This window comes from Pinus tabuliformis, chromosome 1_1 (genome assembly GCF_031772625.1).
Source record: "Pinus tabuliformis cultivar Carrire ecotype Pingquan chromosome 1_1, CPIR1, whole genome shotgun sequence".
In the NCBI taxonomy this organism is placed as follows: domain Eukaryota; kingdom Viridiplantae; phylum Streptophyta; class Pinopsida; order Pinales; family Pinaceae; genus Pinus; species Pinus tabuliformis.
In genome coordinates this window covers 343738645-343750668 of record NC_142297.1, presented here as the reverse complement: position 1 = coordinate 343750668, position 12024 = coordinate 343738645, and the positions used below count along the sequence as shown (strand labels likewise).

The window sequence follows — 12024 nt, the reverse complement described above, 5'->3', positions numbered from 1 at the left end:
TATATATACATATATACATATATATATATATATATATATATATCTATATATATATATATATATATATATATATATATATATATATATATATATATATATATATATATATATATATATATCTATATATATATATATATATTTTATAAGAGCTTGTTAAAACATACCAGGGCAATTTAATAACTTTATTTAAGACATTTTGTCTCCCACGTACCAGTCACCAAATAAAATTTCGAGGTGGGCGATGCCATTTTCGTTCAAATCCTCAAGGAGCACCCTCGAGGAGCTTTCAAGAATGGAAGAACAACAATGGGCGACACAATTTTGTTCATACACTGGATTTTAGAATTCTGGAGAAGGTTTCAGCAATTTTGTTCAAACCATGAATTTTTGAATTCTGGAGGAGGTTTCAGCAATGGAGACCAACTTCTTGCTACAAGTATCCTATTTTTCCCTTCCAATTTGATAGAGGCAGGGGATTGTTGTGGTTTTGTGTAGGGAACAGGACACCTAACTGGAACTTTTGCAACTCCTTTATTTCGCTATGGAACCCCAGACCCACATAAGGTTCAAACATGGCTTTTCCTTTCCATCGTCACCCAAAAAATTCCCCTCTCTCTCTATAGGTTGTCACCTTCTCCTCCAAGGCAGTGAAATAGGTTGATAGACCTATTCCAGAAATTCTAGACTCGAGTAACTGATGAAAAAGCTTCGGTTGTTGGACATACCCTTCGGAATCATACATTTTACCTAACACAAGCAAAAAAAACCCCTCTGAGGCTGTTACAACAAAGGCCATTGATAAATCTAGGGAAGAGGGAGAAAAAATTCATGGAGCCCATTGACCCGCCAAGCCTTGGGAAAGAACTTTCGACTATATCCATTTCTCGCAGTGGTAAATCTCTATCTGACTCCACTTCTATTATCGAATTTCTATCTTTTGAAGATTTGATGGTTATTGAAACCAGAGTTAATTAAAGGAAAGGAGAAAACATAGTAAATTAAATTCATTTTGAATCCATCAAATAAAATAGACTTCTTTGACTAAGACTAATTCTATCCTAGCTTTAACTGATGGAATGCAAATTTCGCAGCTATGAAAAATAATGTGCAGCATGCACCGAGCATGGGTATTAGAAATTACTAATTAGAGTATATAAAGGTTTTTTAAACCCAAGATGTAAAAATCATATAAAAAGTGATGGATCTAGGCTAAACCCATGTGTGTGTCCTGATTGCCTCAATGAGTTTATATGAGAAGAAATGTTGAGATGCATTTGGCTTAGACACCAATAACAGTCATACCTATTTAAATGAGATTTTAGAACATTGTGTTTCAGATTTAAAGATCCTTGGAATGATCTTTATTTGTCATGAACCCCCTTTCCTTTGTTACTAGAATCTCAGAAACACATAAAGGTTGATCCTTTACCTTCAATAAGCATCTACCCAATTGAAAACCACGAACACTATTTTTCAAACACTCTTGATTGATGTCCAAGGGCTAAGGATACTTATACTTCTCTATCAAACAGACAAAGCCCTAATACAAGGCTGAAGGCATGTCAATGAGCTCAAGAATAATATTATATATATGAGCTTAGATGCTAGGAACTTTATAGCTTCAGATATGATTTTATATAAACCTGCAACAGAGAAGGAATTTCGAGTGAGACACTATCTCCAAACCAAATTCAATTTAATCGACTTGAGTGGATTGAAATAGAGAGGAATTATTGAGGATACTGGAGCTTTGTCATATGTTTAAAATCACTCTTATCTATTTATCTGTGGGGTTCACAAGAACAGGCAGATGGCTGGAGAAAGAAGAGTTTAACAGAGAGCATTGACTCTCTCTTCCCGAAGGAGGCAAGTATAAGAAACCTGCTGCATTTGGATATCTTAAATTTCATTTCTCCCCTATTGAGCAGAGAATTGAAAATAAATTTTATTTACTGGGCAGGTGATTAATGTCATAATAGCTAACACAGAGGACTCGGGAGCTCTAAACTTAAATATTGTTCTACGGAATGATTTATCTTCCTCATGGGTATTAGAAAAGCCCTCCAAAGTAAACCAAAGGGATATTACTAAATCTGAGGTACGATTGGTGAAGATTTTGGATATTTTCTCTATTGAACATGTAAGGAAACCTATGTGATGATGATCTATGTAGTTGAGTAGGGTTGTATTAAGCAGGAAGTGAAAACTGACATTAGCAGGGGTGCTTCTCTATTTCTAATGGTATACATCAAGCAGAGGCAAACGACTTCTGGAGACAGCTCAGAAAAGTTACATTTGTAACAAGATGCTGTGATCTTTAATGAAGAAGGCAAGGAAAATCCTGAGGGGGGTAAAATGAATGACGAGGTGCAGAAAAAACTTCCAATGACGAGGAACTTCTTATGAGGTTTCAAGAGGATGACACAGGAAGTGAACATTGAGACGTCAAAGAGAATACTCTTGATGATATGTTTTGATTTTCCCTGCTTAACTGATCTATGATGTTGGTAGCCTACTGTAAGGTAATGTCTAGTCAAACTCCCAGGACAATGGTTGTCGTAATGCAGACCATTTGTAGCTTGAAGAAAGTCCAACAAAAGTTTTGCAGAGGGTAAAATTCTTTGCTGCAGTAGATCGCTACTTTTTGTTCTCATGGAAAAGGGAATTGTTATATTATTTTCCAAAATCCTTTTTGAACGTTACTTCTCCAATAGAAAAATTTTATATTTCTTAGATTTTAGCATAGTATGCTTTAATTTATAGTAGTTTAATGCTTACAACAATTGCGACAAAAGAGGAGGGAGAAAAGGTCAACAGAGTTGATTCAACAGGATGAAGAAAAACAAGTTGAACTTGAAAATGTAGCAATTAAACGTTCCAAGGAGGTAGAATCTGTTGTCTTGGGAAAATACAACATTTGGAGGCAAGAGAATGAGAAGAAGAATTTTTACTCCACTGTTAGATTGATGCGAGACCAACTGATCATGGCTAGGGTGTATTCAAGCATTTCCCAGGCTAAGAATAATCTTGATTTATACCATGAATTGATGCTTCGTATTAAATAATGTCAGCGTACATTGGGTGAGGCTAATGTAGATTCTGATCTACCTCAAAGGTAATAATTTTCACATTGGCTGCTTCTAAATCAAGAGTAGCAAGTGCTTCCATTTGCATTTGGTGTTCATATCCTTTGTTTCTTTTAAAATTACAGTCCGTTTGTCAATATTTCTGCTTTTCATTCTCTTTTTCATGGTCAATAATTGATATGAATGTTTTAGTGCAACTGAGAAGATCAAGGCTATGGGTAATGTCCTATCCAAGTCTAGAGAACAATTTTATGACTGTGGGACAGTAACAAAGAAGTTGCAAGCCATGCTTCAGTCTACAGACGAGCAAGTAAGGACCTGTTGATGCCCCGAAATTCGTTGCAACAACATCGGGGAAACCACCCGGTCCGGACCTTAGTGCAGCTCCTTTTCCGTTTGGGATAGTGGCTCCGACTGGGGATAATGGGACCAGTTTCCCAAGAATTATAAGTAAACGGGATGGATGAATGATTTACGATATAAGGTGATAATAAGTGAATAGCTAAACTATAAGAGAAATATAATAACTATAATCTAATCCCGGGACTTATCGATTCGTAGAATGCAGCGTTTGATAATCTGTGCTTAATGGCAGACATATAGATGACTCTAACACTAAAGCATAGATGTTTAAATCATTTAAGATTGCTTTCCATAATTAGTTATGCAGAGCGATAATAGCGAATTACTGCACTTAGTCATTTATATTATTGCTACACGCATGAGTAAGAAAGATAACAAATCACAAAACATTCAATAGTGATATGAAATGAAGATTTGCTGTTATATTGCATACATGTATTCAACAATAGCAAAGATAATAACACAACAATTCATATAATAGAAAAGAGGACAGATACAGATAATAGTACCATGTAAGCTGTTTGATCAATCCAGTATATTAATCACTATGTCGCGGTCCTTCCTTCAAACCAGAAAGCATTCCAAGCAAATGACAGTAGTGCACAATTTGCATAAAACAACCTTCTAAGCAAAATTAAGAACCAGTGGTCGCGTTTCACAAAAGGATATAGACTGAAGCACAATAGTGCAAACTTTAGCCTTTAAGTCTTTTACAAAATTTTACGACCCTTTCCAAAACAATGAAAGGATCTATAAATACTATGCTAATCTAAATATCTAAATATCTAAAAACTGAAAAGCTACTAAATTGGCATTAACAAATATCATCTTGTTTCCTGGTGATCTGGCAGTCGGCGGCGATGCTTCATTCAGAGGTCTCTTTGCCTTTACTCCTTCGCTGACATATCGCCAGCATTGGCTCTACTTCTGGTGGAGTATTGAGGCGTGAAGTTAGCTGGGCATCATATGTGGCATCCTGAATGTCGGAAATCAGATATCGGAGGGCATCCGTTAAACAGTTAAGAGCCGACCTTTGAGAATGTGGTTTAATCAGAAAGAGCCAGTATGCGTCGGCGGTTAAGGTATTTACTCCGGCGATTAACCGCCCTTGTTTCTCCAGATCAGGGTAATTTCTGTGCTCCAGCATGTTTGCTATTGTTATGTTTCCAGGTGTGCACTGGGAAATCATGTTTTCCAGATACAATGTGTCGTTGACTAGATTGATCATGTTGCTGGAAATCATTTTACATCTTGAGGCTGCCCTTTCCGCTTTCATTACCTGCATGTTCCATTCCATGAAGAGTATGTCCTTGTATGTTACATGCATTCGGGACAAATTTGCCGCTTTCCCTTCTGGAGTGTCTTGCCATTCAATATATTCTGATATATCATCTTCAGCCTGATCTACCTTATTCCTGGCCTTCTCTATTTGCTCACACACTACTGTAGATGTTTCACAAAGTGATTCAGCGTCAACAAGTTGTCGGCACAAGAGCCTGATCTGAGATATTAATGCGCTGTTTATTCGAGTTGCCTCTGCTCTGAAATCATCAATACTCTGGGCGTCCTTGATACCTTCGAGCTGTGCTGATAGCTGAATTATTTGCTCGTCTTTAGATTTTATCATCAGCTCATTCGATGCTTTTAACTGGGATAATGCCTCTGATAATTCTTTTGCTTTCTGAATGTCACTTTGGTCTATCCTCTGTTTTTCGATTAGCAGTTGCTGGGTTAACAAATTATTTTCTTGCTGTTGAGCCAGCAATTGTTCCTCTACCTGTGCTGCCTTATTTCTCGCCTCAATTACTTCTGCCTGCAATGCATATATCTCATGATCTTTAGTCTTCAACAGAAGACTTACTTCTGATGCTTTGTCAATAGTTGCTGCCGAATAAGCTCCCGCAAATTGCGACAACTTAGTCAGATCTTCAGAGGGATCTAATTCTCCCTTCCAGACCACATTGCCCATGACTGTTTGCTCAGGTGAAATAGAAGGTTGATCAAGCCTTCGTCTTTTCCTAGAGCGCCTAACAACGGCTCTATGCTTTGGGCTGTAGAAAATGTCTAGGGGAGGAATTTCCTCCACCTGAAGATCAATTTGATCGGATGGGTCTTGAGTGATTACCTCAACATTCTGTATCATGGGTGCGCCGCTGGTTCCTTCTAGAACCTGAGAAGAAGTAGTATCGGGAGCATTACTTTTTTTAGAGGCGTCTGAGTCTTTGGAGGCTTCCTTACCACTGATAATGGAATCGAATTGGTTCCATTCCTTAATCAATTCAGGATCAGTAGAGATTTGCTCACTTTGTTCTGTGTGGGCTTTACTCTGTTCTTTCTCTTGTTCAATCCTCTGCTGTTCCTCGAATGCCTTCCGCTGTTGCTCCTCTTGTGCTCTTTGCTGCTGTTCCTCCAATTCCTTTTTCTGCCTATCTTCCAGTTCTTTCTTTGCTTTCTCTCCTTCTTCCCTCTTCCTCTGTTGTTCTAACTCTTATTTTTTTTCTTTGCTCTTGATCCTTTTGTGCCTTTTGCTGCCTTTCTATCTGCTCCCTTTTATGCTTCTCTGCCTGCAGCTTGTTTTGCCTTTCCTCTTCTTGTTTATCATACTCTTTAATTGTAACAGGAGGTGAATTTATTTGCTGCTGACCAGGCTCGCTTGAGGAGGATGTTGGGGTTGTGGATAATAAATCTAGAGGCAAAGTTTGCAACCTTTGCTTTCTAAGTTTATTAAATTCAGTTAACTCCACATCTTCGTATCTCATTACAGCAAGCTGTTTGATTTGGCTTATTGAATCGGCACTCACGAACAGGTCATCAAACTGATCTTCTTGATGGACAACCTTTGGCAGTTTGGCCTGTTCCAAGGCAATGAAAGCAGTCTTTTTTGGATCATAGAGTCTGTTTTGAATAGAAGCCAGGGATACCATTTGGAGTTTTGCTGCTTCCTTTTCTGCATGCTTGTAATTCTGCAGCGTATAAACTCCAATTCTTAAAGGAAAAGAGGGCCATCCTCTCTTTTTCTCCTCTTTGAGAGTTTGTGTGACACCCTCAGACATAATCTGGTAGGAGATTTCCCGGGCTAACAATTTATCTGGGATGTACAGGGGGAGAACATGTGGCCTAGCCTTGCTTCCAAAAACTCTAATATAGGTAAAATGCTCTTCCCCGAACCAATGGGCTACGGCTGGTAGGTCAAAAGAAGCTTCATAGGAAATTCTTGGGATAGGTCTGTCGAAAATAGAATAGTGGACGAGCACCATGAAACCATTGCAAATTTGATACAAATGGTCTTTGTAAGAGGGTTTCCATAATTTCCGATGGTACAAGTGAATGGGTGTTGGGTCATGGGTGGTCCATCTCCAACCAAGGACATGAAACTCAGAATTAAAACACAGGGTATCCATAATGTAAGCAGAGTAATAAAAGGGTGGGATTTTCCTCTCGGTGACTCTGGTTTTGGCCCTAAACTCATGAACAACTATGACCAATTTATCAGACAGAATAGTGGCCCAATCCATGATTGTACTATTGACGGCCGCTTCCCTTAAGGGAACCATATCGATATGGATATTAGCAGAGTCATGTAATCCCCACAATCTACACATCATAATCCTAGCATAGCAATAGGGAGAAGCCAAAGAAGCATTGGAGTACTTACCCGAAATGTCATGCTTGTGTTTAGCTGGATTCTGCCTCCAATCTCGGAGAGGTTCGGATGGTGATTCATTCTCTTTCACGAACTTCTCCACAAAGGATCTGTTATAGACTAGCTCAGGTTCAGGTAAATGATACATCCGCCTCAGGTCATCAGGCTTGAAGGACCCGAAAATCCTTCCATCCTTTGTATGAAAGGTTCTATCAGTGAGGGTAATTTCCTCAATTGCCTAGCGTACCACATCAGTGTAAGGTAGGACTTGTTCTCTGGCTGCTATTATGTGCAGAAAGGAGTCAGCCAAGTCTTTGAGAGTTGCCTCGGACTTCCTTAGTTCATCCACACTAGCCTCAGTTACTGTTTTTTCTGGTTGCTCAGCCTCTAACAAATTATATGTACCTTGCCATGTAGTGCTAGGAAGACCAGTGCATGTAGTATCTGAGATTAAGCCTTTCTTTGAAACTATAGCAGCTTGACCTGGGACAGGTGTTGCAGTAGAACCTGCCACCTTCTTGAATTTCTTTCCCATCATGTTCAGACTTCTCTCGACGGTTGAATTCTACACAAATGCAAGAGAAATCGTAACAAGGAAATAACAATGACAATCAATAACGGGATAGATATATTACTTGAAGCGTGGTGAGATTAATTCTAAAAGTGGCTGCGGATCTAATGATTTGAGAAGGCACCGCAGATGCAATGATGGTGATTTTACAGCTTGCAGCTCCATAAATGACCATTACTTAAGTTATTAAACCGAATGACCCCTTAAAGCGTGCAACAGATTTTTTCAAAGGTCTAATCGTAAATGTTCGTTAAATCGAAGGGGCAAAGCTTTAAATACGCATGCATTACCTTATCCCTGTATTTAACGACATTTTGAAATCTGTGCTTTTGTCAAATTGGATTTAAATATAACTTTGAAGCTTTGAAATAATCACCTTTTAGGAATTCTGGTCATCATTAAGCGTCATCGCATCGCATCGGGGTGTGAGTGATATTATCGTTTGGGAGAGATCTTGGCGAATGCCGATTGCGACATTGCATCATATTAGCGCGCAAACATAATCCCTAGATGTATATGAAATGATTTACCGACTACCGATAGCGATATCACATCGCATCGGGAAAAGATCTGAACGTCTTATGAAAATGTATGGGATTCTGCTGACTACCGATAGCGATATCGCATCGGGTCATGGCTTAAAACGCTTTTCATAAGAAGCAACGCCGATAGTTGATCACCGATATTGTGTCGCATCGGGGAAAAGACATGTGCTTTTTCTGTGTGTGCATTGGCTATCGCCGATGGCCGATAGCGATATCGCATCGGAAAGGACCAAGGTAACAAGCGATCTTGCGATTGCTTTTTCGGACTTAACCAAAAATTGCTTGTTATTTGTTCAAAAAGGTTTTTATTCACAAATTCATTTGATTATCATACCTTTTTCGAACAAATTCATTAATTCCAATTAAAATTTTAAAAGGGACCCATTTCATATGTTAATTGTTTGTGATAAAAATGTTATGAAATGGGGGGTTGTTGTAGGGCACAACAATTGGCGATTCGTTGGTAGAACCAGTTATCTCTGGACTAATAAATATACTTACACTTTTTCAAATAGAATCTTTATAAGGGAAAGGAAATTTCTAATATAACTAGATGTCTATTGATTCTGAATAAAACAGGCTTCTTCAGTTGACTTCCTCTTTTTATAAAGAAAATAAATGCATTTTAAGTTTTAAAACAAGTCTTTATTGGTTCATAAAGGTAAAATAGAAAACTTTTCCATATCGGCTTTTAAAATAAACTCCTCTGTCACAGGTAGAGCCTCTGCTGCCAGCAAACGTTTATAGTCTCGGCAGGGTTACCTTTCAACCATGTTGTTGTCCATTGTTCCATTTACTTAAGAGTGTGACTAAACAGAATGAATTCAAAAGATATTTTCGCATTTTTTGAATTTCACTTTCTTCTTGCTTAAGAGAAAAGCCATTGTCCTGGTTTGGTGGCCAGATAATGACAATGCCACTCACGGGTAGTAATCAAACTGAACAAGCTGGCTCGTGATGAGACCCCTTGTCTTGAAATTTCAAGCCATTACCCTGTTTGATATGCAGTTTTGGTAATGTCAATTGAATTATTTTCCTATGAACATGGTAAGCAGGCTTGTAATAAGACCTCCTATCTTTAATCTTTAATATTTTAGAATTACACTCTGAGTAATCATAAACTTTTGGTGAATGGGATGAACAACTATCTTCTTAAGAGTAAATGGATGACAGGTTAAGAGTTAAAGATGCTGAAGATGGATTAGCTCCTATTTTAATATAGATAACCTTTGGAGACCAATTTTGAAAACCCAAGATGACTCATAGAACTTCGTTCAGAGTGAAGTTTACAAAAGTTTAGAAAAGACTCCATCCAGATATGTTCAAAAGAACCATCCAGAATCTCAGATCATGGGACAGAAAGAAGCAGGTATACAAACTAGAAGAACAGTTGCAGAAGCTTCAAGTTATTTGGCATTACTCTCCTCTACTGAACCACAAAATGTGAAAGAGGCATGCAAAGATGAATGTTGGGTGAAAGCAATGGATGAAGAACTTGAGCAAATAAAAAAGAACAACACTTGGGAGCTGGTTCCTAGACCAAAGGATAAGAATGTTATCAGAACAAAATGGGTCTTCAAAAATAAAATGAATGAAAATGGAGAAGTAATTAGAAACAAAGCCAGACTTGTTTGTAAAGGGTATGCGCAGCAAGAAGGAATAGACTTTGAAGAAACTTTTGCTCCTGTTGCAAGACTTGAGGCCATCCGAATGTTTCTTGCTCTCTCAAGTTTCCAGAACTTCAAAGTATTTCAAATGGATGTGAAATCAGCCTTTCTAAATGGAGACTTGGATGAAGAAGTGTACATTGAACAGCCAGATGGGTTCATTCTTGGAAATGATCCAAATCTTGTATGCCGATTAAAAAAGGCTCTCTATGGTCTCAAACAAGCTCCAAGGGCTTGGTACTACCGGTTGGACAAATATCTTCATCAACAAGGTTTTTCAAAAGGTTCAGCAGATAGCAATCTATATATAAAAGTTGAAAATGACAAATTACTAATACTTGTTGTGTATGTAGATGACATTATTTTTGGCAGCAATGAAGAAGCTATGAGTCAAAGCTTTGCCTCGGTCATGCAGAAAGAATTTGAAATGTCCTTGCTAGGAGAACTGACATACTTCCTTGGCTTGCAAATCCAACAAAAGGAAGGAGGAATCCTTTTATCTCAAACCAAGTATCTCAAGCAGATTTTGAAGAAATATGGCATGGAAGATGCAAAACCAGTATGTACACCCATGGTCACAGGATGTAGTCTCAGTGCAAATGATGAATCTGCAGCAGTACATCAACCAACCTACAGATCTATGATTGGAAGTTTACTATATTTGACAGGTACCCGACCAGACATCATGCATGCAGTTGGAATAGTTGGAAGATTTTAGGCAAATCCGAAGGAGACTCATCTTCAAGCAGTGAAGAGAATTTTCAAATATCTTCAAGGGACTCAAAATTATGGCTTATGGTATCCTAGAGATACAGATCTCACTCTTCATGCTTATACAGATGCAGATTGGGCCGGAAGCGTGGATGACAGGAAAAGCACAAGTGGTGGTGCGTTCTTTATGGGTCCCAGACTGGTATCTTGGTTCAGCAAGAAACATAGTTCAATTGCCTTGTCTACAGCTGAAGCGGAATATGTTGCTGCTGCATCTTGTTGCACCCAACTCCTTTGGATGATGCAGACTTTGCAGGATTATCAAATCACTTGTACACCTCCAATCCCTATCTTATGTGACAACACAAGCGCAATCAGCATCTCAAAGAATCCGGTTATGCATTCAAAAACCAAGCACATACCAATCAAGTACCATTTTCTCCGGGAACAAGTACTTGAACAGAAGGTCAAGTTGGAGTATGTTCCTTCTAAGGAACAAGTTGCTGATATTTTCACCAAACCGTTGCCCAGGGACACTTTTGAATACCTCAGGCAAAAGCTGGGGGTTGTTGATGCATCATCTTACTGTTGATCATCTTCCTATTGGTGGTATAGGCTCAGGGGGAGCACATAATGCATTGTTGGCATTATGGAGAAGGAGATCTTGGAAATAGCTGCAATATGTCTCTATCTCCTTTATGATGGATTTCTGGTTATTTGTTACAGATCTGGAGAAGCATGAGCGTAGGGGGAGCATACCCTTTGCCCTTGATGTCAAAGGGGGAGAATGAAGCTAAAGATTATGAGGTTGCCATCAAGTCCAAAGGGGGAGATTGTTGGCATTATGATTCAGGTGTTGTCCTTGATGGCAACCCATTCAGGTGGTAGATGATGATCAGCTCTCTATTTTTAAGAAGGACGCAGGAAATCTGTTCAGCAAGTGCGTCCCCGCAGGTATACCATGCAGAATCCGTGTCCAGGTACGCAGGCCAGCCGTTCAGGAGGTGCGTCCACCCAGTGCACACATTTCAAGGCAGAGAAAAGCACGTGGGGGTTTCTTGTGTGGTATCTAGCCGACGGTTTTGTGTTTCTATGGTGTCGGCTCGTGGTATTGTTCCATGTTTTGGGGAGGAGCTTGCCTATATAAAGCAAAGGAGTTCATTTGGATTATGCATCATCTTGGTTGAATATCTTTTAGTGAGATCTAGTCCAGATCTATGAGGGCGAATCTTCTAATGGACTGTGATCTCTTTGGCGCATGATCAGATCTGTAGATCTGAGTGGTTGGGTCAGTTCTGAAGTCCTCATATCTTTTATATCTGAAGGGACGCAGGTTCAATGAAGGGCAAGTGCGCCGGGACGCAGTACAGTAAAGGCTCAGGTGTGTCTCTGAGGCAAAGGACGCGGCGCGACTGTGTTATTGGGTGCGTCCCTGAAG

The 12024-nt window shown here is 39.1% G+C and overlaps 1 pseudogene; it reads left to right on the top strand.

Moving 5' to 3' along the window:
• The first annotated feature begins 2780 nt into the window (after nucleotides 1–2780).
• LOC149212989 (polygalacturonate 4-alpha-galacturonosyltransferase-like) overlaps nucleotides 2781–12024 on the top strand; it is a 54461-nt pseudogene continuing 45217 nt past the window's right edge.